This window comes from Rattus norvegicus, chromosome 3 (assembly GCF_036323735.1).
Source record: "Rattus norvegicus strain BN/NHsdMcwi chromosome 3, GRCr8, whole genome shotgun sequence".
NCBI lineage: Eukaryota > Metazoa > Chordata > Mammalia > Rodentia > Muridae > Rattus > Rattus norvegicus.
In genome coordinates this window covers 182,309,988-182,333,045 of record NC_086021.1, presented here as the reverse complement: position 1 = coordinate 182,333,045, position 23,058 = coordinate 182,309,988, and the positions used below count along the sequence as shown (strand labels likewise).

Here is a 23,058-nt window from a genome sequence, read left to right as displayed (position 1 = left end):
ATATGAAAAAGTATGAAATGCCCAACTAAGACCTGGACACCCGGTAGCCACAGTCCCTGGAGCGAAGCCTTAGGGATGAGAAGTCAGGAGTTAAGGGTGCTCTGCCTGGGGCTGGAGAGATGGCTTAGGGGTTACGGGTGTGACCTGCTCTTGCAGAAGAGCCAAGTTGAGCTCCCAGCACCCATGTCAGGAAGCACAATTGTCTGGAACTCCAGCTCCAGGGGAATCGCATGCCCTCTTCTGAAGGCATACTATGTGCACCATGCACATACCCACATACAAACACAAACGTAATTATATAGATATGTAGACACTCAGTTCCCCAGCTTGTGATCAGAGCCTCCCGCTAGTACACTCTTCAATCTCGTCTCCCCTCCTGGTCGAGGCTTCTCTCTCCAGATCTCATTAATGGTTGGTCGAGTTCACCTTTTAAGATGGACGGTTCGGAAGCTTCCATTGCGGTCACAGACGTGTGCAGCCACCCCTCTGGCTCCTTCAGCACACCTCATCATCTCTCCCCTAACAGCACATTCCCCTCCAGACACACCAGCACCCCTGCAACCCCTTGGCAAGCACCAGCCCTCTCCACGCCCGTATGCTCGCCCTTTATGAGGTTCCATCGATGTGGAATCATACAGTTGCTCTGTGGACTTTTGTGACTGGCACCTCTCATTTGGTTCTCTCACACTGCAACACGCCTCGGGAGTTTTTCATGGCCGAATGATGTTCCACCATGTGGCTAGGTTGTGCCTTTTCTGCTCATTAGTTAATAAGCACTTGGGTTGTCTCCATTTGGGTGTTTGTGTAAAAGTGTTTCTGGCCCTTGGTGGATACCACTCAGCTGGTAGCTGCCGCCAACTCATGTTTGCCCAAATTCCTCTTGCCCGAGTAAAAGCCCTGCAATGGACTAGTCGAAAGCAAACTTTGCTGAGCAATCCATCTTCCTTAGGAGCCCGGTGTCCTGCCTGAACCCTGACACTATCTCGGTGGCAGCCTGTCATGCCAAATGTCTCTACGACATTTCCAATTTTCTCTGTGTCTCCTTCCCTGTACCCCGTCTCGAGCCTTCAGATTTCTGATTAACCGATCCATCACTCTTCATGCTCAGATCGAAGAGAGTTTGCGGTTCAGTTTCCACGTGAAGTGTATCTGCTAGTCTCTCTTTGGTCCCTCCAAGCTCCCAAAATTCAGTCTCTGCAGTTCTGAGAGGTGAGAAAATGGAGGATTACTCCAAGAAAAATGAGGCCAAGCACCAGAGAAACAGACACTTCCTGTCAGAAGCAAAGCCAGAGAGAATACAGATCTGTCACCGCCTCATCTGGCACCGTCTGCACCAGCTCAGGTAGGAATCATTGGTCAACCAGTAGAAAATGCACAAGTAAACAAGGCAATTAGAATCAGATGTCTGGCCAGAGAGATGACCCTGTGGGAAAGGGTCTCTGCTTCCCAGCCAGGAGTTTCAGCTTAAGATCCAGAGTGAAAAGGGGAATAGATTCCACCAAGGTATCCTCTGACTACCACATGTAAGGCAGGTGTGCATGTGTGTGAGCACACACACACACACACACACACACACACACACAGTACAATAAGTAAACAGATAAGAGATGGCTCAGCTTTTAAGAGCACTGACTGCTCTTCCAGAGATCCAGAGGTCCTGAGTTCAATTCCCAGCAACCACATGGTGGCTCACAACCATCTGTAATGAGATCTGTTGCCTACTTCTGGTGTGTCTGATGACAGTTACAGTGTAGTCATGTACATAAAGTAAATAAATCTTTAAAGAAAATGTAAAACCCAATGTTCCTAAATCAATAACATGAGGCACCTATAGAAACCATGTTATAGCAGGGAGGTCCCAGCACTGGGGAGGCAGAGGCAAAGGCAGAGTTTGAGGATAGCCTGGTCTACAGAGCAAATCATCTAGGACTACACAGAGAAACCTTGTCTAGAAAAAGGAGGAAGAAGAGGAGGAGAAAGAGAAAAGAAGAAGGAGGAGGAGGAGGAGGAGGAGGAGGAGGAGGAGGAGGAGGAGGAGGAGAAGAAGAAGAAGAAGAAGAAGAAGAAGAAGAAGAAGAAGAAGAAGAAGAAGAAGAAGAAGAAGAAGAAGAAGAAGAAGAAGAAGAAGAAGAAGAAGAAACAGGTAAACAAACCATGTCACATGTGACTGCTCCTCTCGGCATTCACGGCTCTTACAGTGTTTTTCCATTTGTCTGTCTGTATATGTGTCTCTGTGAGTGCATGCAGAATCCAGAAATTAGCTTAAGTATCTTCCTCAGTCACTCTTGACCTTTTTAAACTTTTATAATTTTTTGACTCTCACTGAACCCACAGCTCACCAGTTTAGCCAGGCTGGCTGGCCCATGAGTCTCAGAGATCCTCCTGTCTGTGCGTCCTCCGTGCTGGGATCTTAGGCACATATGGTCATACTCTGAGATCTTAGGCACATACTGTCCTCATACCCTAGTTTTTACATGGGTTCTGGGATTTCCTCGTGTCTGTACACCTTACCAACGGAGCCAGCTACCCAGTTGTGCCTATGCGTCCATCAACAAGACACAACGGGTGTGAGCCAAGCGAACTTCATCGATTCCGGAGGCCTCCAATTTAGAGCCAGCCTGATAGAGATCAGGTTAAAGTTTACCCTTTCAGATCTTCAAGAAAGGCTTTCCTAAGCAAATTAACGCTGTCAACAAGATTTCTGGTGCCTGATGAAGGTACTTTAGAAAGCACGGGATGTTTTCAAGTGGATCAAATGGGGCCCAGATTAGAGCTACAGAAAATCAGTGAGGATTGTCCAGGAGATGATCAATACTGACCTTGAAAAAACAGTTCTGAACTGTCCTATACTGTCAACTTCCCATCTCCTGGAGTCATTTTCCTAGCCCTGTTCTTATCGGCTCTGAGAGTAATCAGACGCCCCCCTGCCCTTGTTGTTTATTGGAAAAGTCACTTAACCTTCTTATACAGTCAGCTAAGCCTTCTCAGGCGTCATTCCAAATGATAAGGAAATGAAACGAGCAGTCTGTCGTGATGAGGCGCTTTCCGGGCTGCTGAACTCTGTTGGTGAAGAACTCAACATTTCAAATTGGACAATAATGCAGACAGATATAGCGGCCGAGCCACTGGAGCGAAAACCTTGAGTCTAGACATACACGGGCGGGAAAGAGCTGTCCTTCAAACGCTCTTGGGCGAATTCTGAGAGGTGCCTCTAAGCGTAGGATCAGGTTGTCACTGAGGGAACAGAAACGAATAGGACTAGGTCAGGGTTCCACCTGGTACCACTTCAGGGAATGTCACCACGTTCATCTGCACAGGAAGCTGAGGTCCAGAGGGACTCATTCACCCCTTGCTCCCCCAAGGTGCGGACTCCATTAGATGTCTTTTTACACAATGTCCAACCAGCGCCCTGCTATAGACCACACCTGGCCAGAAGATTCTCTCCATTCTGTGGCACTGTGCCCACACAATTAAGGGGGATACTAGGAGTCAATGAGATGGCCCATCAGATAAAGGCACTTGCTATCAAGCTTGATAACCTATTTCCATCCCAAGAATCCACATGGTGGAAGGATAGAACCAACTCTTCTAAGCTGTCCTCTGACCTTTACATGTATGCCAAAGCTCTTGTGCTGTAGGTGCACACATGCATTTACACACTCATGTGCACAAAAGCACCATACATATACACACAAATGTCAAATGTATAAAAGAGGAAAGAACACTAGAGAGGGCTAGATGGTGATATGTAGCAGTATTCTCCAAGTTGAAAGATTTCCATTCTGAGGGAGGCTCCTTTAGAATCTGAAATAAACAACTCACAAGAGGTCCACGAGGCTCCCTCTCCCCCCCAAAATTATATAAGAGTAAGGACTCCTGTGAAGAAAAGCTCCAGACTTGCAACTTACACGAGTGTCTTTGAGTTATCCATGATCCCGTAAATCACCCCTCACCCATACTCCATAAGCCACCCTGATTAAACTCATTGCCTCACTGAGTTGTACATGATTGGAATCTTTTCTTTGACTTATCTAAATCCTGTATCTGGGGTGAGGGGACATTTAAATTTTCACATCTCTCCAGAAAAGAGTTACGTATCAAGTTGAATAAAGAGTTTAGGTTGAGGGGTTGGGGATTTAGCTCAGTGGTAGAGCGCTTGCCTAGCAAGTGCAAGGCTCTGGGTTCAGTCACCAGCTCCGAAAAAAAGAAAAGAAAAAAAAAGAGTTTAGGTTGAGTCTGGAGAAGGGAAAACTAAAGAACAGGAGACAGGGAAGAATTTGCCTAGTTATGATCAATACTTCACCCCCAGAAGATGTCACCCACCTCAAAAATACTCCTAAAAACTTCTTTGCAATTCACGACTTAATAACTTGTTGCTTGATAACTGCTTAATAACTCACTGGGTCCTCTGTGCCTCAGGGAAGCAGTAAACTTCTGTTTAATCAAGGTCTCTTGACTTAACTGAATTATTTTCTTCAAGGGGACAAGAACCAAAAGATACAGCCTATGTGGTGGTGGCACATGACTTTAGTCCTAGAACTACACAGAAACCCTATCTCAAGATCTCAGAAACCCTTTCCTCCCTTTCCTCAGGGAGGAAAGACCCAAGGGATATCCCCAGTCTCAAGGTTGTAGTAGAGTTGAGACAAGCCTTCCAGACTTGACCTCACAGCCCAGCCATTGTGGGACTGTTTTGAAAGAATCTTTAGCAATAACTGCAAGAGACAGGGCATCTTGGGTGGCAGATTGACAGCTATCTCCTTAGAGACATGGTGCTTTTTGTTGTCAAGTAAGGAACTGGCCCTTTCTGGATGCCCCAGTGCCCTCTGTGTCTGGTCAGCTCCCCACAGAGATCTGAAAGAAGCAGACATCTGGAGGCCTGAGCTGCCAGCCAGACCCGAGCCAAGAGTCAAAAGTGAGAGGACCCCCTCCCCCAGGCCCTCTGAGACATTGGTTGCCCTGTGGCATCAACACATGACCGAAGGAGACCATTAAGGAACAGGAAGCAGAGTCACAGCCAGCTCCAGTGGCACAGGCCTGTCCCCAAGCTACCTGGGAAGCTGAGGCAGAAGGATCATGACTTCATGACCTGTGAGCTCCTGTTTCAAAACACACGTTAAGAGAAGTAGCTGGGTGGCAGAAGGCTTGCCTGTCTCATTTGAGCAACTAGGTTCAGTCGGGGGAGGGGGAAGGAGCCAAGGGTCACGCATAGAATAACACAAAATATGCCTTATAAATGTAACCAGGCTTGAGAGAGACAGCCTTGCAGCGAGTAACCACTCTGAAAATGTGTCCCCCTGTGGCTGTAAGCCTTGTGACAAATACCCCCTCACTCTCGGTGCCTTCAGGCCTTATCCTCTAGAACAGCCATTGGTAGTTATTACATCTTTAACCCAGGCACCAACGATGGGAACTCTGAAGTGTTCCACCACACAGAGATGAACAAGTTCTATGGCAGTGAGAGCGAGGGAGTCCTTAGAGCATGTCCCCGCATCAGTTCTGCTAGGTCAACCACCATAGCTCACCCCGTCTGAACTCCACTCCCGAGCAGGCCCCCTCGGCTCTGCGCTGTTCCCCCATTAGCAACAGAAGCCACAAGCTAACTGCTTTCTGAGCCACCAGCCCCTTGCATTTACCCTCAAGAGGCTCCGGCCTGCCACGCTGTGGCTTGTCTAGGCCCAGACAGAGACTTTGTCCCCCTTTATTTGACAACCACTGTTAATTAGAAAATTACATCTCAATTCATCTTAAAAACAACTAAAGTCCAGGCTAATTGCTGATGGGCAGTTTAGCCCACGGCATCGAGACAGATTGCTGGCAAGAATCCAGAGACTAATCCCGGGGAGGAAGCAGACCTGATAGAAGGTTCTAGAGAAGATCAAAGGTGTGTGGGAGTGCATCGGCAATGTCCAGAGTCCTCTTCATGTCTGTCCCACAGAACTTCTGGGACAGGTAGTGTCATAAAGTGCCCAGCCAATGGCAGGGGGACTTGCATTAGGAAGCCAGATTTCAAGTGTGTTGCTCCATGGTTGCTGGAAGCTGCCTAGCGTCCTTGACATTTGAACTTCTGAGTCTATCCCACTGATGAATGTCAGTCAGACATCTTTCAAAGCTGGGGGTTGGGGATTGAGACAATAATCAGGCCTTGTCTTCTTGACCCTAGGGAAGCTAAGAAGTCAGGTGTAGCGGGGGTCCTGGGAGGGAAGGCATGGGCGATCGAGTCCTTGGCCAGCACCTGAGGGAAGGTCGGTTCCATCTCTGAGCAAGGAAAAGGGTCAGAGGACTACAGTGGCAAGAGAGAGAGCAAGACCCCTAAGCTGCAGGACAGGGCTGGGTTACATGTGGGAACCAGTGTGAAAGGACACAGTAGGACAGCGGGGTTTGACCTCCTCACACATCAGGTTTTCAAATCCAACACGCGAAGAATGGTTTCCTTCACATCAGCCTTGGCCGTGTCCAACGATGAAGGCCAGCTGGCTTTGAACTCACTGCACCGCCTAGGCTGGCCGCAGTCTCCCTCCAAGTTCTTTTTTTAAAGAGTGTCTGTGTGAGAAGATACACACATGAGTGCAGGTACTCACAGAGTCCAAAAGAGGGCGTTGGGTCCCCCGGTGCAGGAGTTACATATACAGATGGTTATGAGGACCCAACACACAGCCTAGTGTTGGGAACAAGTAAAAGACACTTACCCTAGGTACTACCATTTTGTTTTCAAACTCCATCTAACCATAGGGAGAAACCGAATCCAAGGTCCCAGGTCCTAGGGGAGCTGGGGACTGTGGGAGCTGTATTGGATTTGGGCCTGGTTGCTTTGTCACTGTGTGGCACAAGAAGTTAACATTCACAGAATGTTGTCAGCCTGAACAAGACCCTTCTGGGTCTCCAACAAGGTTTGACCCCTGCTGAGCCCTGCCCTTGCATGTGGAAGCCTTTTGTCCCCAACTGGGAACAGTCTGGCCAGGTACTTCTCACCTGAGTCAGAATTAGGCTGGCCTTCCTGGTTATTTCCCTAATTTATTCAGGCCACATAGTCGGTCCTTTGTTACCGAAGTCTCAGCCAGGGTTCCCCACTGTGCTTGACAGATACCTGCTAAGTGGTGTTCTTTGGATATATAGTTTGGTCAATAAAGAAACCAGAAGCGCGCTCTCTTCCTCTTCTGGCTTGACACGAATAACCTGTGTGTGTGTGCTTCTTTCATCCCACAGGCTTTCGCCCGATTCTCGGTACCGTGTCGGTGCTGGCGCCGACAAATGGAGGTTCCACCGAGATCGGAGAAGAAAGGAGTACTGTTGGGACGTCCCGGGAGCCCGGCCGGCATAGAAGCAGGGACGGATTGGGGTAAGATGGGCCAGAAAAGGCCTAGATGATTTGGGCTAGCCTGAGTAAAACTTGTCATATAAATGGGACAAGGTAATAGTAAAGCGTTTTTACATATGCGTTCTTTTAGAGTTATGTTTTAGTCTTTGGACCCCGACTAGAGATAGTTTACACCCTAGACATGAGAGAGAATGGGCTTAGAAAAACAGTCCTACCGGACTCTTTGCAGATGCTTTGGATAAAGAGAAAAACTTCTCAGAGCTCTCCTGGGAACAGAAGAAAGGCAGGAGACGTCCTGCCTCTCTGCTGGCTCCTATTGGAGAAATGCTTATTTCTGGTTCTGGGTTCCATAGGTAGGATATGTGGGTCCCTTCGGAGGGACACCATCTAGAATTTTCCCTCTTTGTCTATTGTCTGTCCCTGGTGCACCAGGCTGTCCATGTCTGTCAGTTTATGTCTGTGGTTTTTGTTTCTCGTTGCTTAAATGTTTTATGTTTCGTGGTCAAAAGAAAAAAATGGTAAAAACTTTATCTGCTGGTCGTGCACACCTTGACTTGGTTTTAACTCGTTTCAAAAAGGAACAAATGAATAAAAAACAGTTTCAATCAGGTTTTTGAAGCCCTGTGCCTAGAGCCAGGTGTCTAGATTAGCTGGAGAAGCTGACCAGAAGCTAAGCGTCTACACGAGCTGATCTTAAAAGCGCCAACAGCTTCTTCATACAAGAGTTGATAGCTGTTTCTCTTAAAAAAAAAATCCCTGACTTATTACTTGACTCAACAGGTGACAAGGTGCTTCTCCTAAAATCATAACAAAAGGGTAAAAATGGTGTTTGGTCTAAATATTAAAGATAGGTGTAGCCATTTCAATTTTGTTTCTTATTGGTTTTATATGTATAAATATGCTCTACTTGCCTTGGTTGTGGACTATTGGCTTTCAAGTTATTGGATATGGTTAAAAGGGTATAATATTGGTAACAGAAAGTTGACATAAAGCTAGTAATCTGGATGGAGTCATTTTAGATAGCGTGTGACATGGGCCAACCTAGGGAAACAGGTCTAAATTGAGGTAATGTTTTTATGGAATTCTTATGCTAGAAACCAGGCTTCTAAAAGAATTTAGGACATTGTCTATTCATATATAAGAATTCATATATAAGAATTGACAGTCAAACTTTGTATCTATATTCTGATGATAATTCCACTGCCCCAAGAACAGCTGCCTAGTCACATACTCAGAATTCAGGTGACATTCCAAAGTTGTGGCTGTGCTCTGGTGTTACAAAGAGATCTTAAAGATTGTGATTAAAGATTGTCAGTGTTACATTGACTAACTCAAACTTATTTATAATTTTTAAAAAAATCAAACAGGTAGAGATTGTTACAAGATTTATGAAGGATTGATGAGGTTTTAGAACTTGTGAGAACATTACAGCCAGTTTGCTTACTCCAACGGCCATTCCAAGATAGATTTAGAGGATTATTTTTATACAATTTGTTTACGTCCTGGCGATTGTGAGTTTTCATTTTGTGAGCTTGCTTATAATTTTAGAGAGCCCATAAAGTGATATCATTAAAATTTTTACTAAAGAATGGCTAATAGCCTTATATTATGAAATTTTGTCGCTTCTTCAATGTAAGAAGTTAGAACTTTAATCTTTAAGTATATATGAAAATTTTTACTACAAACCTTTGCTCTCAAAATGAGCTTTAATATTTGGGGAGTAGCTGTTACACTACTCCAGAAAAGAATATTTGAAGCTAATTTTAAGCTTCTAAGGATATGTTAGTTGGCTAAGTACCTCACCTTACCAGAGGACTTAGGTCTTTGTTATCCTCATTGGAGATAAAGCTTCAGATGTGTTAATACAGAACTGTAGACTAGAGTCATGGAAGTTTTTTAAAAAAAGAAACCTGGTAAAACATATCTTATTCCAAACAGCAATTAAATTGGTTATTACAAAATACTGATATTTGGCCTATCACATATACAAATTTTCAGACAAAATTGATAATTTTACTCTTTACATGCTTTTGTACTTCCTATATATTTGTGCATACAACCCATAGGAAATGCGCTTACTGTATTTATAGGTGGTTCATCTAATGAAAAGGCTACATGTATGATTAGATCACTTGTTTATTCTCGAGTTTCTGCTGCTTCAGCACAGATTATTAAATTCCGGGCTTTAGCCACTGTTTTTATAATGTTAAAAAAAATCAAGTTTCAATTCACATACTGATAGCCAATGTGTGGCTTGTGGTTTACAATTGATTTCAATTACTTAATGCTTTATTAGAGGCAAGTTTTCTACATGAAATCAGTGAGTGATTTCAGTGTAAATTGTCTGACAACTCACTGTCCTTTCAGTGCTCTGGCTCAGACAACTAAACAAAACCATAGACCCAGCTCTTTGAAAATGATAATTGAGTTGATATGAAAAGAGAAAGACTCCATTTGCTTACTTTCAATTCCCAGCCTCGCCCTGCGAGCTCAGGGATTTCTAATATGACTAAATCTGGACAATATTTACAAGATTTGACATTTCTAATTAATGCTTATGTTTAGGTAAATAAAGTTTGTGAGGTGCTAGAAAGATGGCTTAGTGGTTAAGAACACTAAGCTGTTACCTTATAGGACATTTTAGAACTCAAACTAGATTGCCTAGACCCCTTAACAAGGGAGGACAATGATACTAGACAGTTTATATCTTAATAAATAAAAAGGGGGAGTTATCCCTGTATGCTATACAATTATTTAATAATACTCCTTTTATTTCCAATTTTAAAATTTGGGTGCCAAGGAACACTCTGAGTGTTTATGACACCCTACAACTAGACATATTTCTGACTAGGTGAAATAGAAAGATTCACATATTGGCATGATCCTGTTCAGGTATTTTTATGGGGAAGAGGGAATGTTTGTGTTTTTTCTACAGGATGCTACAAGAGTGTGCCAGCTGCCAGAGGTGGTTGCTGAGACTTGCTGATCCTGGTTACATGAAGATTCAGCTCTCGTGATTCGGGTCCCTAGAGTCATTCCTCCGCCCTGAGAGGAAGATAGAAGATTCCCCTTCATCCTTTGTCATCACAGAGATTTTGCTGTTGCTGCAGTCAGTGTTACCGCTGCGTGTGTTCCCGTCCCATTGTGGCCTACGCTCAGACTCTGTACACTGCTGCTTCCTGGAGAAGACTGGACTCCAGCTGTTACCCCTGTCCTCTCATTCCCCTGGTCACTCTTGCTGCCTTAACTGGTGTGGTCATCTTACAGTCTATAGCTTCACAAGAATGCCATCTGCGTGAAGCTGCTATAGACTGGAGAACTCTGCCCTGTTTGTACAGATCTCAGACATGGTTCCCTTGCCTGCTGGTTGTTCAGAGAAGAATGGCTGATCCTGAACTGTCCTGGCTATACGTTATTTTCGCTGCTATTGTAGCAGCCATTTACTGCTGCAGACATTGTGTCTACAGTGTCTGAAGTTACCCTCCCCCCATTCTATTGTTAGACAAACACAGTGGGTGAACTTTCTGGAGTAGTTGTTTACAATTGGGAATTCTAAATTTTATTACAGGTCTAAATTTTATTACAGGAGCCGCTCAACAACGGTCCTTGTGCTTCTTTTCACATGCTGAGGAGAACCAGTAAGACAATGTACTTGATTAGGTGCCCACTACTTATCAGGAGAGGCTCAACTTCCACAATCTCCTAAATTATTATCATCTGGCTCCTACTCTTTCGCCCCTGGGCTCAAGTAAGAGGAATGAGAAGATGACCTGATGTAGTTTTCCTCAGCGACGGGCAACTTCCTCTGACCCTTGACCAATCTAGACACGGACCCTTGAGGGCGACAAGGTGATCCTATGTCAGAGAGGCTGGGGTTCGAGAGGTCGATCCTAAGACAGAGGTGACTACGCCCCGTTTAAATGTACGGGCCGGTCAAATGCTCCTCTGCCCAGTTTCTCCCTCCTTAACAACACACACAGTTAGCCCAGAACGGTGTGTTACAACATAATTTCATTCCTAGCCATTGGGGTACAGTCCTAACTGCAAGAGTGGCTCGCCATGGCCGAGCTGGGCACTCTGTGAGGCATGTCTGATCTCTCTCAGACCACTACTTCCACCTAATGGTCTTTTATAAAAGAAATACGGAGGAGTTGTGGGAGCTGTATTGGATTTGGGCCTGGTTGCTTTGTCACTGTGTGGCACAAGAAGTTAACATTCACAGAATGTTGTCAGCCTGAACAAGACCCTTCTGGGTCTCCAACAAGGTTTGACCCCTGCTGAGCCCTGCCCTTGCATGTGGAAGCCTTTTGTCCCCAACTGGGAACAGTCTGGCCAGGTACTTCTCACCTGAGTCAGAATTAGGCTGGCCTTCCTGGTTATTTCCCTAATTTATTCAGGCCACATAGTCGGTCCTTTGTTACCGAAGTCTCAGCCAGGGTTCCCCACTGTGCTTGACAGATACCTGCTAAGTGGTGTTCTTTGGATATATAGTTTGGTCAATAAAGAAACCAGAAGCGCGCTCTCTTCCTCTTCTGGCTTGACACGAATAACCTGTGTGTGTGTGCTTCTTTCATCCCACAGGCTTTCGCCCGATTCTCGGTACCGTGTCGGTGCTGGCGCCGACAGGGGACTTCCCTACAGCTGAACAGCTTCTGCTGTAAACAGCTGTCTGGGTCCAGACACCAGGAACGACTTCTCTGTCTTGCCGGCAGGATCAAACAAGTTCATGTTCCCAGGCCTAGGAACAAACACCTCCCACCTCACTTCGCCAAGTGTCTTCTTAATTGTCTGTTAACTGGTTAAGAATATAGAAACTGCTATCATCTTATCCAAGGCGCATACGTTGTAAACATTGACTGCCTGTTATGCCTGAGTTAACTACATGGTGCTGATCCGTCCCTTTGTCCCCTTGTCACTCTGAACTCTGGACCTAATGTCTAGGAGGATGAATTAAGGAACTGGAAGCCAGGTACCTGGATACAGACGTCCCCAGCAGGTACCCCCTGACTTAACCTGTAATGTCAAAATTCAACCAGATAACACTGCAGCTCCCCCAGCTCACTTCATGTTCTCATTCTTTTTTTTTCTTTTTTTTTTTTTTTGGTTCTTTTTTTTCGGAGCTGGGGACCGAACCCAGGGCCTTGCGCTTCCTAGGTAAGCGCTCTACCACTGAGCTAAATCCCCAGCCTCTGTGTTCTCATTCTTTTAAAGAATGTTACACTCTCTCTTTGGGGATGTGGTTCAGATCCCCAACTGTCCTCCTTCCTAGCAGTCAGAAAACAAAGCTTTCATATTTAAGCTTCCGTACCTGAAGTGAGTCTTCTCCACTTCCATCCCAAACCAAACACTAGGATCTTTGGGAGAAAAGTTCATACCCCTAACCTCAGACTCACCTCTTCTGACGAAAGACGTTTCTAAATGCTACCCTGGCTTTCGTTCCTCCAGTGTTCTCCTGCCAAGCCCAGGGCCTTTCCTAACGTCTGTATCCAGCTTGCAGGAGCTAGGACTTGTGTCTTCTCCAACCTCCCACAGGGTTGAGGATGGGAAAAGACAGGGGCATGTATGCAGCACCCTCGGGTGGCCAGGTGGACATGGGAGGGAGGTTTACAGCGGTTCTTTAAAGTACTTTTAGAGGTTGGGTCATAAATAGAGAGAGGCAGTTATCCAAGTAAAGTTCTCCTCTCCCCACCGGTGTGATTGTGTGTGTATGTGTGTGTGTGTGTGTGTGTGTGTGTGTGTGATTGTGTGTGTATGTGTGTGAGTATGTGTGTGTATGTTTGTATATGTGTGATTGTGTGTATGTGTGTGTAAGTATGTGTGTGTATGTGTATGTGTGATTGTGTGTGTATGTGTGTAAGTATGTGTGTGTATGTGTGTATGTGTGTGTATGTGTGTGTATGTGTGTGTATATGTGTGTATATGTGTGTATGTGTATATGTGTGTATGTGTATATGTGTATATGTGTGTATGTGTGTATGTGTGTATGTGTGTATGTGTGTATGTGTGATCGTGTATGTGTGTGAGTATATGTGTGTATGTGTGTGAATGTGTGTGAATGTGTATGTGCATATGTGTATGTGCATGAGTGTGTGCATATGTATATGTGTGCGCATGTGTGTGTGAGAGAGTACTTGTGTGTTTGTGTACTCACATACATACCAATGTCTATCTCTGAGTATAGGGGAAGGTAGCTACAATCGGATGTGTTAGGGAATTAGAATAGAATATTTCTTGTGGGAGGCTGGAGCGATGTCTCAGTTAATGCAATGTTTGCCACCCAAGCAGGAAAACCCTAGTTCAAACCCACAGCCACATTTAAAAAGCCAGGCACGGCCGCATCATTGTCATCTCAGCTCTCAGCTCAGGGTAGGTAGACAAGTAGATCCCTGGGCTCTGTGAGTCCCCTACCTACACCACGCCCAGCCAGTGAGAGTCTTATGTGGCAAGTGTTCCTGCGGACATCAGGCTTGTGCTCTGCCACACACACACACACACACACACACACACGTGCCCCTAAGAACAGCACAACCACCACCTACATGGAACTGAAGTTGCCAGAGACTGTGCCTCTAAAAGTGTGCTTGGCCGAGAGTGGGTGGTTAGTGGGACAGAGACCTGGATTCTCCATGTCAGGGTTGATCAAGGTGGGTAGAAATCACAAAGGCTGACTGACCCTTCTGGAGTCCTGCACCAGCACTAAACTCTGAAGTTACTCTGGGCTGAGTCCAGGCAATGCCATATGCTACCCAGGCTCCAGACCTTGACCACACTATGCCCCTCCCATATCCCCAGGGGGGAAACCAGGGAAGTAGACCCCAGCATCCCGCTGGTAGGCTGCAGAGCACAGGACAATGTTAATCATTAAGGTTTCCAGAACTCGCACTTGAGAAAAGCAACAATTTAATGAATGACTAAAGTGCTCCCTAGTCTCACCAACTAGCTTCCTCCAGCTCTTCTTGTTCTGGGACCTAAAAGGAAAAAAAGCGAGGGTCAGCGGACAGGTATCTCGAACACAGGTCATCCGCCGCCGGCCCACACCAGATCTGCTCCACACATCTCTTCTACTTGGTTGGCAAGAACACTTGATGATCTTTGAACTTGTTTCCACTTTTAAACTGGGCTGACTTGACTTGTGCACCCGTAAACACCTGAGAAACTCCTCCCCTGCTGCGGTCTATTGGACCCAAGTACAACTGTTACGGCGAGCAAGACCCTGGCCCCCTCCTTCCAAAGGCAGTGACTTGTCTGGTCCCCCCAGGGAAGCTACTTTGAAACTTTTATCTTAGATTGAGAAATACATCTTTATCCACACACCACACAGGCTTCTTGTGGGGTCACTCTAACCAAGCAACTGAACACTGAGGGGTTTGGGGGGTCCCTGTGGTACGATGAGATCAGACCAGAGAGGTCCAGGGCTTCTCTACCACATGAGTTGGCTTCGCTACAGACACCCTGGGCTTGAGCCTCTAAATGACACCTCAGATAATATCTGTTCCCCCTGCAGAAGCTGGGGCCCCAGTGATGTGGAGCAAGAGGACTTTGGAGCAAGTCTCCTCAGGATTAAAATCAGCGCCGTCTCGGGCAGCACCAGCATGTGCCAGGGTAATAGTACTGTCGCCCCAGGCCCTCTGGTCCCGATAAGACAGGTGCAGGCCTCCCTTGTGAGTCTGTGGAAACAGGCAGTGTTCCTCCCCAGACCCAGGAAGGTCTCCAAAGGGTCAGATCCTTGTGTCCTCCACTGGAGTTGAGGATAAGAAGGTGGTATAGTGCAACATGAGGTATGGTTTAGGGGGAACCTTCTGCATATGGCTGTGAGAACCTTGCACACAAGGGCATGTGGACACATGCAGACCTTACAGCACTCCCCCAAGCCAGTGTGTCAGCAGAGGGCCACTGTATCCAAAGCCAACCAAAGTGGTGGGGCAGCTGTCTGTCTGTGCAGAGCTGCCTGCCACTCCTTGCCCCGGCCTCTCTCCCCTCATCTGTGTCTGTCTGCACACACAGACAAAAGAGAGAAAAAGAGACAGACAAACAGACACACAGACAGACACACAGAGAGAAAAACAGACAGACAGACACACACAGACAGACACACAGACAGACAGACACAGAGAGAACGAGACAGACAGACACACAGACAGACACACAGACAGACACAAAGAGAGAAAGAGACAGGCAGACAGACAGACACACAGAAAGAGAGACAGAGAGTCAAAGAGACAGAGACAAACAAATACAGACTAAGTAAGACACACAGAGAAGTAACCTGATATGTTCTTCCCCCTCCTCTTCTTTTTGTTTTTGAGATGGATCCTCAAGTAGCCCAGGCTGGCCTAGAACTCACTCCGTACCATGGGCTGACCTTGAACTTCAGATCCTCCTGTCTCCACCTCCCGAGTGCTGGGATTAGAGTCCTGTGGTACCCACCACACCTAGCTCACACAGTGCTAGCAATGGGAGCCAGGGGTTTGTGCCAGCCAAGCAAGCTGAGTGAAATTACTTCACTAACTGAGCCACATCCCAAGCCCACCTCTTCTCTAACGGAGGAGAGTCACAGCTTCCCGGCACCCATCAGGGTCCCCTCCCAACCCCTAGGAGCTCCTCTGGGCATCTCCCTAATCCAGGTCAATCACTCTGCCAAGGACAGTACTGAAGCAGGCTGAAGTGAGCCGCCTCTCTCCTTGAAGGGTGAGGCAGAACTCAGCAGCACAGAGCCAGGTTCACCTCCCTCCCGCTCTTCCGGCTTCCTGACTGCTGGCTGCTGCTTGCTCTTTCCCTTCTTCCCAACTTCCTAGCAAACTCTCATGAGAACAAGCCAGACCAAAAGCTATTGGCTGTCAGAAAGAATGCTGTCCCTCAGCCCCTCATTCCCCGAATACATCCTGGGCAAGAGGTGGATTCTCTTCCCACCTTTCCAGGCTTGGGATTCTCCTCAGCTTTGGAACCCATGTCCATATAAAGCCAAGAGTGTTTTCAGGGACTGTGACAATGGCTCGATGTGACACTGGCTGTTCTTTCAGAGGGTCTGGGTTCGATTCCCAGCATCCATGATTTCACCTGACTGTCTGTAACCCCACTTTCTTGGGACCCCACGCCCTCTCCTAGCCCCCATGAGCAGGCGCACACATGGTTCAAAGACACACACGCAGGCAAAGCACCCATGAACAGTTAAAAGGTTGCTGGAGGTTTTTTGTTTTTTTGTTTTGTTTTGTTTTGTTTTGTTTTGTTTTGTTTTGTTTTGTTTTGTTTTTAAAGCAAAGGGTGCTTTCAGCAAGAGAAGTTAGCCAGGAATTTTCTGGCAGCTTCTCCCTGGGAACTGGATTTCACACTGTTTGATTACAGTATACAGCCTTATAACTTTTACAAGTCTGGCAGTTAACATTTTAAGATGTGCATTACACTTGACTGATACAATATACACAACTGTGAGTGAAGATAAGCCAGACCACCACACGGTTCTCATAACCTTGAAGCCTCCGAACTGGGAAGAACTAGTGGAGTAGTTTACCCGTTGACCACTTAACCAACCATGTTAAAAGTCCTAGACTTGATCCCTCATACTGAGGGGGTGGGGAAAACTGCTCAGAACCAAGTTGAATGACTGCAAATGTCTGCCTCACTGAGCTGGGTATGTGCTTGTGAGCCCAGCATGAGGGAGGCCTCAGCAGATGTTCAAGGCCAGCCTGGACTACAGAGCAGGCTCCTGTCTCAAGAAAACAAAACGAAACCAAAAAAAAGGGGGGGGGGAGGTGGATTGTGATTGTGCTTCTCTATTCCTGGACTTGCTCCGTCAGCAAACATCCGAGGATTGCACCTGTGCTTGGACAGTGACCTAGGCACACATGTCACCTGGGTGTTACCGCCAGCAGAGTTGGAAAATTCCACCTTCCCGAGAAAGGCCACTTTCCAGCTCTGAAGCACTGAGGCCGCCCACAACAGAAAGGGGGTTTCAACTTTACCTCAGGGGACTTTAACAAGGCCCTCAAAGATTTGCAGAAGATAAAAGGGCCAGTCCTTTTTTTTTTTTAAGATTTATTTATGGGCTGGAGAGATGGCTCAGTGGTTAAGAGCACTGACTGCTCTTCCAGAGGTCCTGAGTTCAATCCCAGCAACATTATTTATTTATCTTATGTATATGAGTACACTGTAGCTGTCTTCAGACACACCAGTAGAGGGCATCGGATCCCATTACTGATGGTTTCGAGCCACCATGTGGTTGCTGGGAATTGAACTCAAGACCTGTGAAAGAGCAGTCAGTGCTCTTAACCACTGAGTCATCTCTCCAGCCCAAAGGAGCCAGTTTTGATACTCTGAGGACCAGAAACTTTCATGGTGGAAGGAAAATCAGGAGCAGAATCCTCCAGGGAACAGTAGGCCTGAGGACTTCGGGAGAAACAAGGGGCCGTGTGGAAGAGCAGGGCAGACTGTGTGACAATCATGGAGTCCAACTGGAGAAGAGGGGGTTAGGCATCAGCTCTCTTAGGGGCTCTGCCTGGGGCATAATGGAATGTGGGGGTATAGCATGGTACTGGCCAGGTCTCGGTGGGGGCTACAGAGACAGCATTAGGGGACTCTGGAGAGATTCGTGAGGTAAGTCTGTTTGCTGAAGGAACGGATGCTGTTGTAAGAGAGGGGACAGTCTCTACAATGTTTTCCAGAAGCATCTAGAAACACCAATAAGGGTTTTCACTGAGTACAGTAGAAGCCTGAAGAAGGCAGAATTTGGGGTGCAGTGGGGTATGAAGAATTCTGCTTTGGACAGGGAGTGAGAAGCACCCGACAGGACCCATCCATGTGGTTCACTGAAAGCACTAAGACACTGAAATCCCCAAGGGAGAGGTTGTAGAGGTCAATCCAAGGAGCAAACCTTGGGCCCAGCCTAGTCCTGGGGGGCGGGGCTAGCAAGGAAAGCAGGAAGCTGATGGGAGACTGAGATAGCCCCCAAGGGGAGAGCCAGGGATATTGGACATCCAGATGAAAGTTGCACTTGTGTCCTTCCAGCTCAGACCGGGTGGCTCTGGGGGCACGCACATGTCTTCCGGACCTTGGCATTATAGAGTTGGTGAGCAGGGTCCTCTCTCTCCAGGCTCTGAGGACAGTCCCTTCCTTTGCCTTTTGTAAAAGGTTTCTGGAGTCCTCCTCCTTCCTTGTTTCCAGTATCTCTCCACTTCCAAAGCCTGGAGCACATTCTGTTGACTCTCTGTCAATTTCCGTGACTACGTCTTCTGATCATGACACCCCATCCCAACAAGGTCCTCCCAAAGACAGCAGACCAGTTCAGGGTAATCTCATCTCAAAGCCCTTACAGAACACACATTTGCACCAGTCTATGCAAAGGAAAGTGGGGACCCCTTCAGCACACAACGTGAGCTACCTTCAGCAACCCCAATACTGGGACCGTCTGCCAGGTCTAGGCTGTAAAACCCCCTTCAAGGCTGCTGGCCATCAGGGTCTATAGACTGAATGTAACAGAGGCTCTCTTCATTGACTAGCTAGCTCTCCAACTGACAAACAGAATAACATGGAGGCTTTCCCAATAAAGTTCTGGAGAGTTCTGGAAACCGAGGACACTTTTATGTAACAACTCCTCTAATGTGCCGCCTCTCTGAAACACGAACTTTCCAGCTTTGAGAATCTTTTGCCTTGTTGGTCCCCCAAGTCTCCATGAGTGTCCAAGTCCAAGGCAGTGCCGAGCTTCTCGGGAAGTCAGAACATTCCCTCCATGTTCAGGTCAAAGTTCAAAGTATAGTGACAGGATACAACAACAGTGCTTGCCCAACAGGCTGCTGACACGTGCCAACACAGCCAGTCCTGGGCCGCCTAGGGCTGAAGTCAGAGTGACCTCAGGAACATTTTGGACAAAGGCTATTTGCTTTTTTTGGGTACAAATTATCTCCAGCACTTAGAAGGACCAAACTTTCCATGTAAATGCAGATTAATTAATAATCCACACAACCCATTGCTCATCCAGCTTCAGGGCAACAGGAGACGGAAATAGAAGTGACTAACTATGAAGAAGAAGATTGGGCCATTTGATCTCCAGGTCCCATGTGTGACAAAGCAGCGGCCAGTGTGACAACCCTTCCTGTGGACACCAGCAGGTGACGGAGGCTGCATACGCAGCCTAGGCAGCACAAATGAACCCCAGCCCTGACAGCTGCCTCCTCTCTCAGTAAAATGTGCACGTATTCCATCTTGGAAAACAAGCTGCAAGCTGGAGGTGCTGGGTGCCGGAACTCACCTCATAAAAGCCTCCTAGGTACCCACTTTCAAATGATAAAGGTCCTTAAAGCACAGCCCAGGGTCACTACAACCACCTAGAGCATGAACTCTCTAAGTGTAAGCACTGGAAGGTTCCACCGCTATAGGGTAATAAAAGCATGCCCACCATGGCATCCTGTAAACTTGTAGGCTGTGCAGATTATATGTAAATCATGTGTGCTCTTCATACGTGTTAACAGGGTGGCAAGAAAGAATCACAAAGGGCTAAAGGACTGACTCTGTGTGAAACTTTCCACCAACAGCTGTCAGGGTCAGTCCAGTAAAAGGGAGAGAGATCCCTGCCCACCTAGAACTTTCCACCCACCCCACACGGCATAGATGGGGACCTGGCATGCATGCATACATATGGTTATCACGTGCAAATGCATATATTGGCATATCCTATGCAAATACACATTTGAATTTTTCACAGGCAGATATACATTTGCATAGCATGTGCAGCTATGTTTGCCTGTCATGTGTATATTTTTTCACGTTGTATCTTAATTATAATGTATATTAAAATGAGCATGTTAAGTTAAATATAATGTTTAGACATCAAAATATTTGTAATATTCTCCACAACAAGAAATGAGTAAATATCACTCAGTGTTTAAGACAAAGACACTATGGGGTGTCTAAGGGAGGTGGTAAGAGGGGACTATGAGCCAGTCAGTGGTGGCGCACACCTTTAGTCTCAGCACTCGGGAGGCAGAGGCAGGCAGACCTCTGTGAGTTCGAGGCCAGCCTGGTCTACAGAGCAGTTCCAGGACAGCCAGGGCTACACAGGTGTGCGAGTATAAACCAGGGTCACAGCCCACTGCGCTGAATGGCTTGAGTTCTTAGGCCTGCCAGCAGGAAACTAGGACAGCTGTAAGAGGTGCCTCCCTCCAGATATCGTCTCCAGGACCACAAGCAAAATCACAACAGGGAAGACTTCCCACATCTGCCTCACAGACCCTCTCCAGGTCCGCCTTCCCAGCCCAGCTGTCTCCTTTCATGAAACTCTGCTCCTCCAAGTCTGCCTCAGTTTCCCCTCCCGTGTCCCTCATTTCACTGGCCTATGTCTCATTCATATATCTATATCATCTTGGTGTATGTCTAGCTCTATATCATCTATGTCTATAATCTATACATCTCTATCTATAATCTATACATCTATACCTATAATCTATACATCTATATCTATAATCTATACCTCTACATCTATAACCTATATCATCTATGTCTATATACATCTCTATCTATAATCTATACATCTATACCTATAATCCATACATCTATATCTATAATCCATACATCTATACCTATAATCCATACATCCATATCTATAATCCATACATCCATACCTATAATCTATACATCTATATCTATAATCCATACATCTATACCTATAATCCATACATCTATATCTATAATCTATACATCTATATCTATAATCTATACATCTATACCTATAATCCATACATCTATATATATAATCTATGATCTATATCTATAACCTATACATCCATATCTATAATCTATGCATCTATATCTATAATCCATACATCTATATCTATATAATCTATATCATCCATATCTATAATCTATGCATCTATATCTAGAATCTATACATCTATATCTAGAATCTATACATCTATATCTATAGAATCTATATCATCCATATCTATAATCAATATTATCTATACAATGTCTATATCTATGTCTGTCTGTACATCTATATCTATGTCCACATACCTATACAAACACCTATACCTACATCTGCACTTGAGCTGGGAATACTGACACAAGCTGGTAATTTCAGCACTCAAGAATTGGGGACAAGATCAGCAGCAGCTCAAGGTCATCCCCAAACACATGGGCCATTCTGGGCTCCATGAAAATGTGTCTACAAAAAGAGGGAGGGAGGCAGAACTAGCTTTTCATCCAGGAACACTTGCTGTTGAGAATCTATCTTTGACACCCACACAGCAGCTTGCAAGCATCCCAAACTCTGGCTCAGGGATTCTGATGCCCTACTCTGACCTCCTCAGTGACCAGGCACATCCAGGTGCACAAACATACAAGCAGACAAAATGTGCACACAAAATAAATAAAATGAATACAACTTTTTTTTAAGGAAGAAAAAAGAAAGAAGAAAAAAAAGAGCTTTTCTGTTTTCACCATGTAGATTCCTGGGATCAAACTTCCACAGGCAGGCTTGGTAGCAAGCCCCTTTTTCTGCTGGGCCATTTCGCTGCCCCCTGGAGACATTTTAAAAAACTGAAGTCGAGCTAGGCCAGGTGGAAAATGACTGTAATCCTAGGACCAGGGAACTGACACAGGAAGAAAGAGAATTCCAGACTAGCCTGAACTACGTAGTAATCCCTGAACCAGGGAGATTGAAATAGGATTTAGGCCAGCCTGGGCTACATGAGACTCTGTCTCAAAACAACAATCAGACAAAGAGAAAACCCTGAGTGAGCTACAGAGAAAAGGGAGGAGGCCACCGCCGGCCCTTCCCTTCACTAGGAGACCCTGACTCAAAAATAAATAAATAAAAACTTTAAACATTGAGGATATTAAAAAAAAAGAAAGAATGCAAAGAAAAAATAGTCCAGCCTGGACTACATAGTGAGTTCCAGGCTTTTCTAGCCTGGGCTACAACGAGAAAGAGAGAGAGAGAGAGAGAGAGAGAGAGAGAGAGAGAGAGAGAGAGAGAGAGAGAGAGAGGAGATGAAGTGGGGTTAACTGTTTTTTGAAAGTTTCCTACACCAATCTACAGGTGGGCTGTACCTGGCCCACCGATCTATATATCCTGAGAAAATCCTGTAGCTGCAAAATTACCCACAAAGACACTGGACAGGTGGTTATTGTTCAAGCAGAAAAGGTCATTTGTATGATTTTTTTTAAAGTTATAGCTCTTTCTCTTCCCCAAGGAAGCCAAGCAGGGGCCAACACACAGAGCTTCGTGAAGACTCTGACAGGCAAGACCATCATCCTTCTTGAGGTAGAGTCCAGTACCATTGAGAAGGTCAAGGCCAAAATCCAAGACAAGGAAAGCATCCTACCTGCCGAGCAGAAGCTGCGACTCACCGGCAAGCATCTGGAGGACGTCGCACCGGATCGGACTACAGCATCCAGTGTAGTCCTTGGATCCGGTGCTGCGTCTGCGCTGTGACATCATCGAGCCTTCATCAGCTTGCCCAAGAGTACAACTGTGACAAGATGATCTGCCGCAAGTGCTACGCACGCCTGCACCCTCATGCAGTCAGCTGCCGCAAAAAATGCAGCCACATCAACAACCTGCGCCCCAAGAAGACGGTCCCCAAGAAAGCTGGGGCTGTACCTGGCCCGGGACCCCAGGACCAAATGAAGTCCGCTCCCATTGAATGGAGCAAGAAAAGAAAAAAGAAAAGTTATTATAGCACTGGTTTCACTGGGACCTCTAAATAGTTATCTTCCCAGATCAAGTTTCAGCACGGAGATGCACCTGC

General features: G+C 46.2%; 1 pseudogene; it reads left to right on the top strand.

The window, feature by feature from the left end:
* The first annotated feature begins 1,217 nt into the window (after positions 1-1,217).
* LOC103691985 (ubiquitin-60S ribosomal protein L40 pseudogene) lies at positions 1,218-23,035 on the top strand (annotated as a pseudogene).
* The last annotated feature ends 23 nt before the right edge of the window (positions 23,036-23,058 follow it).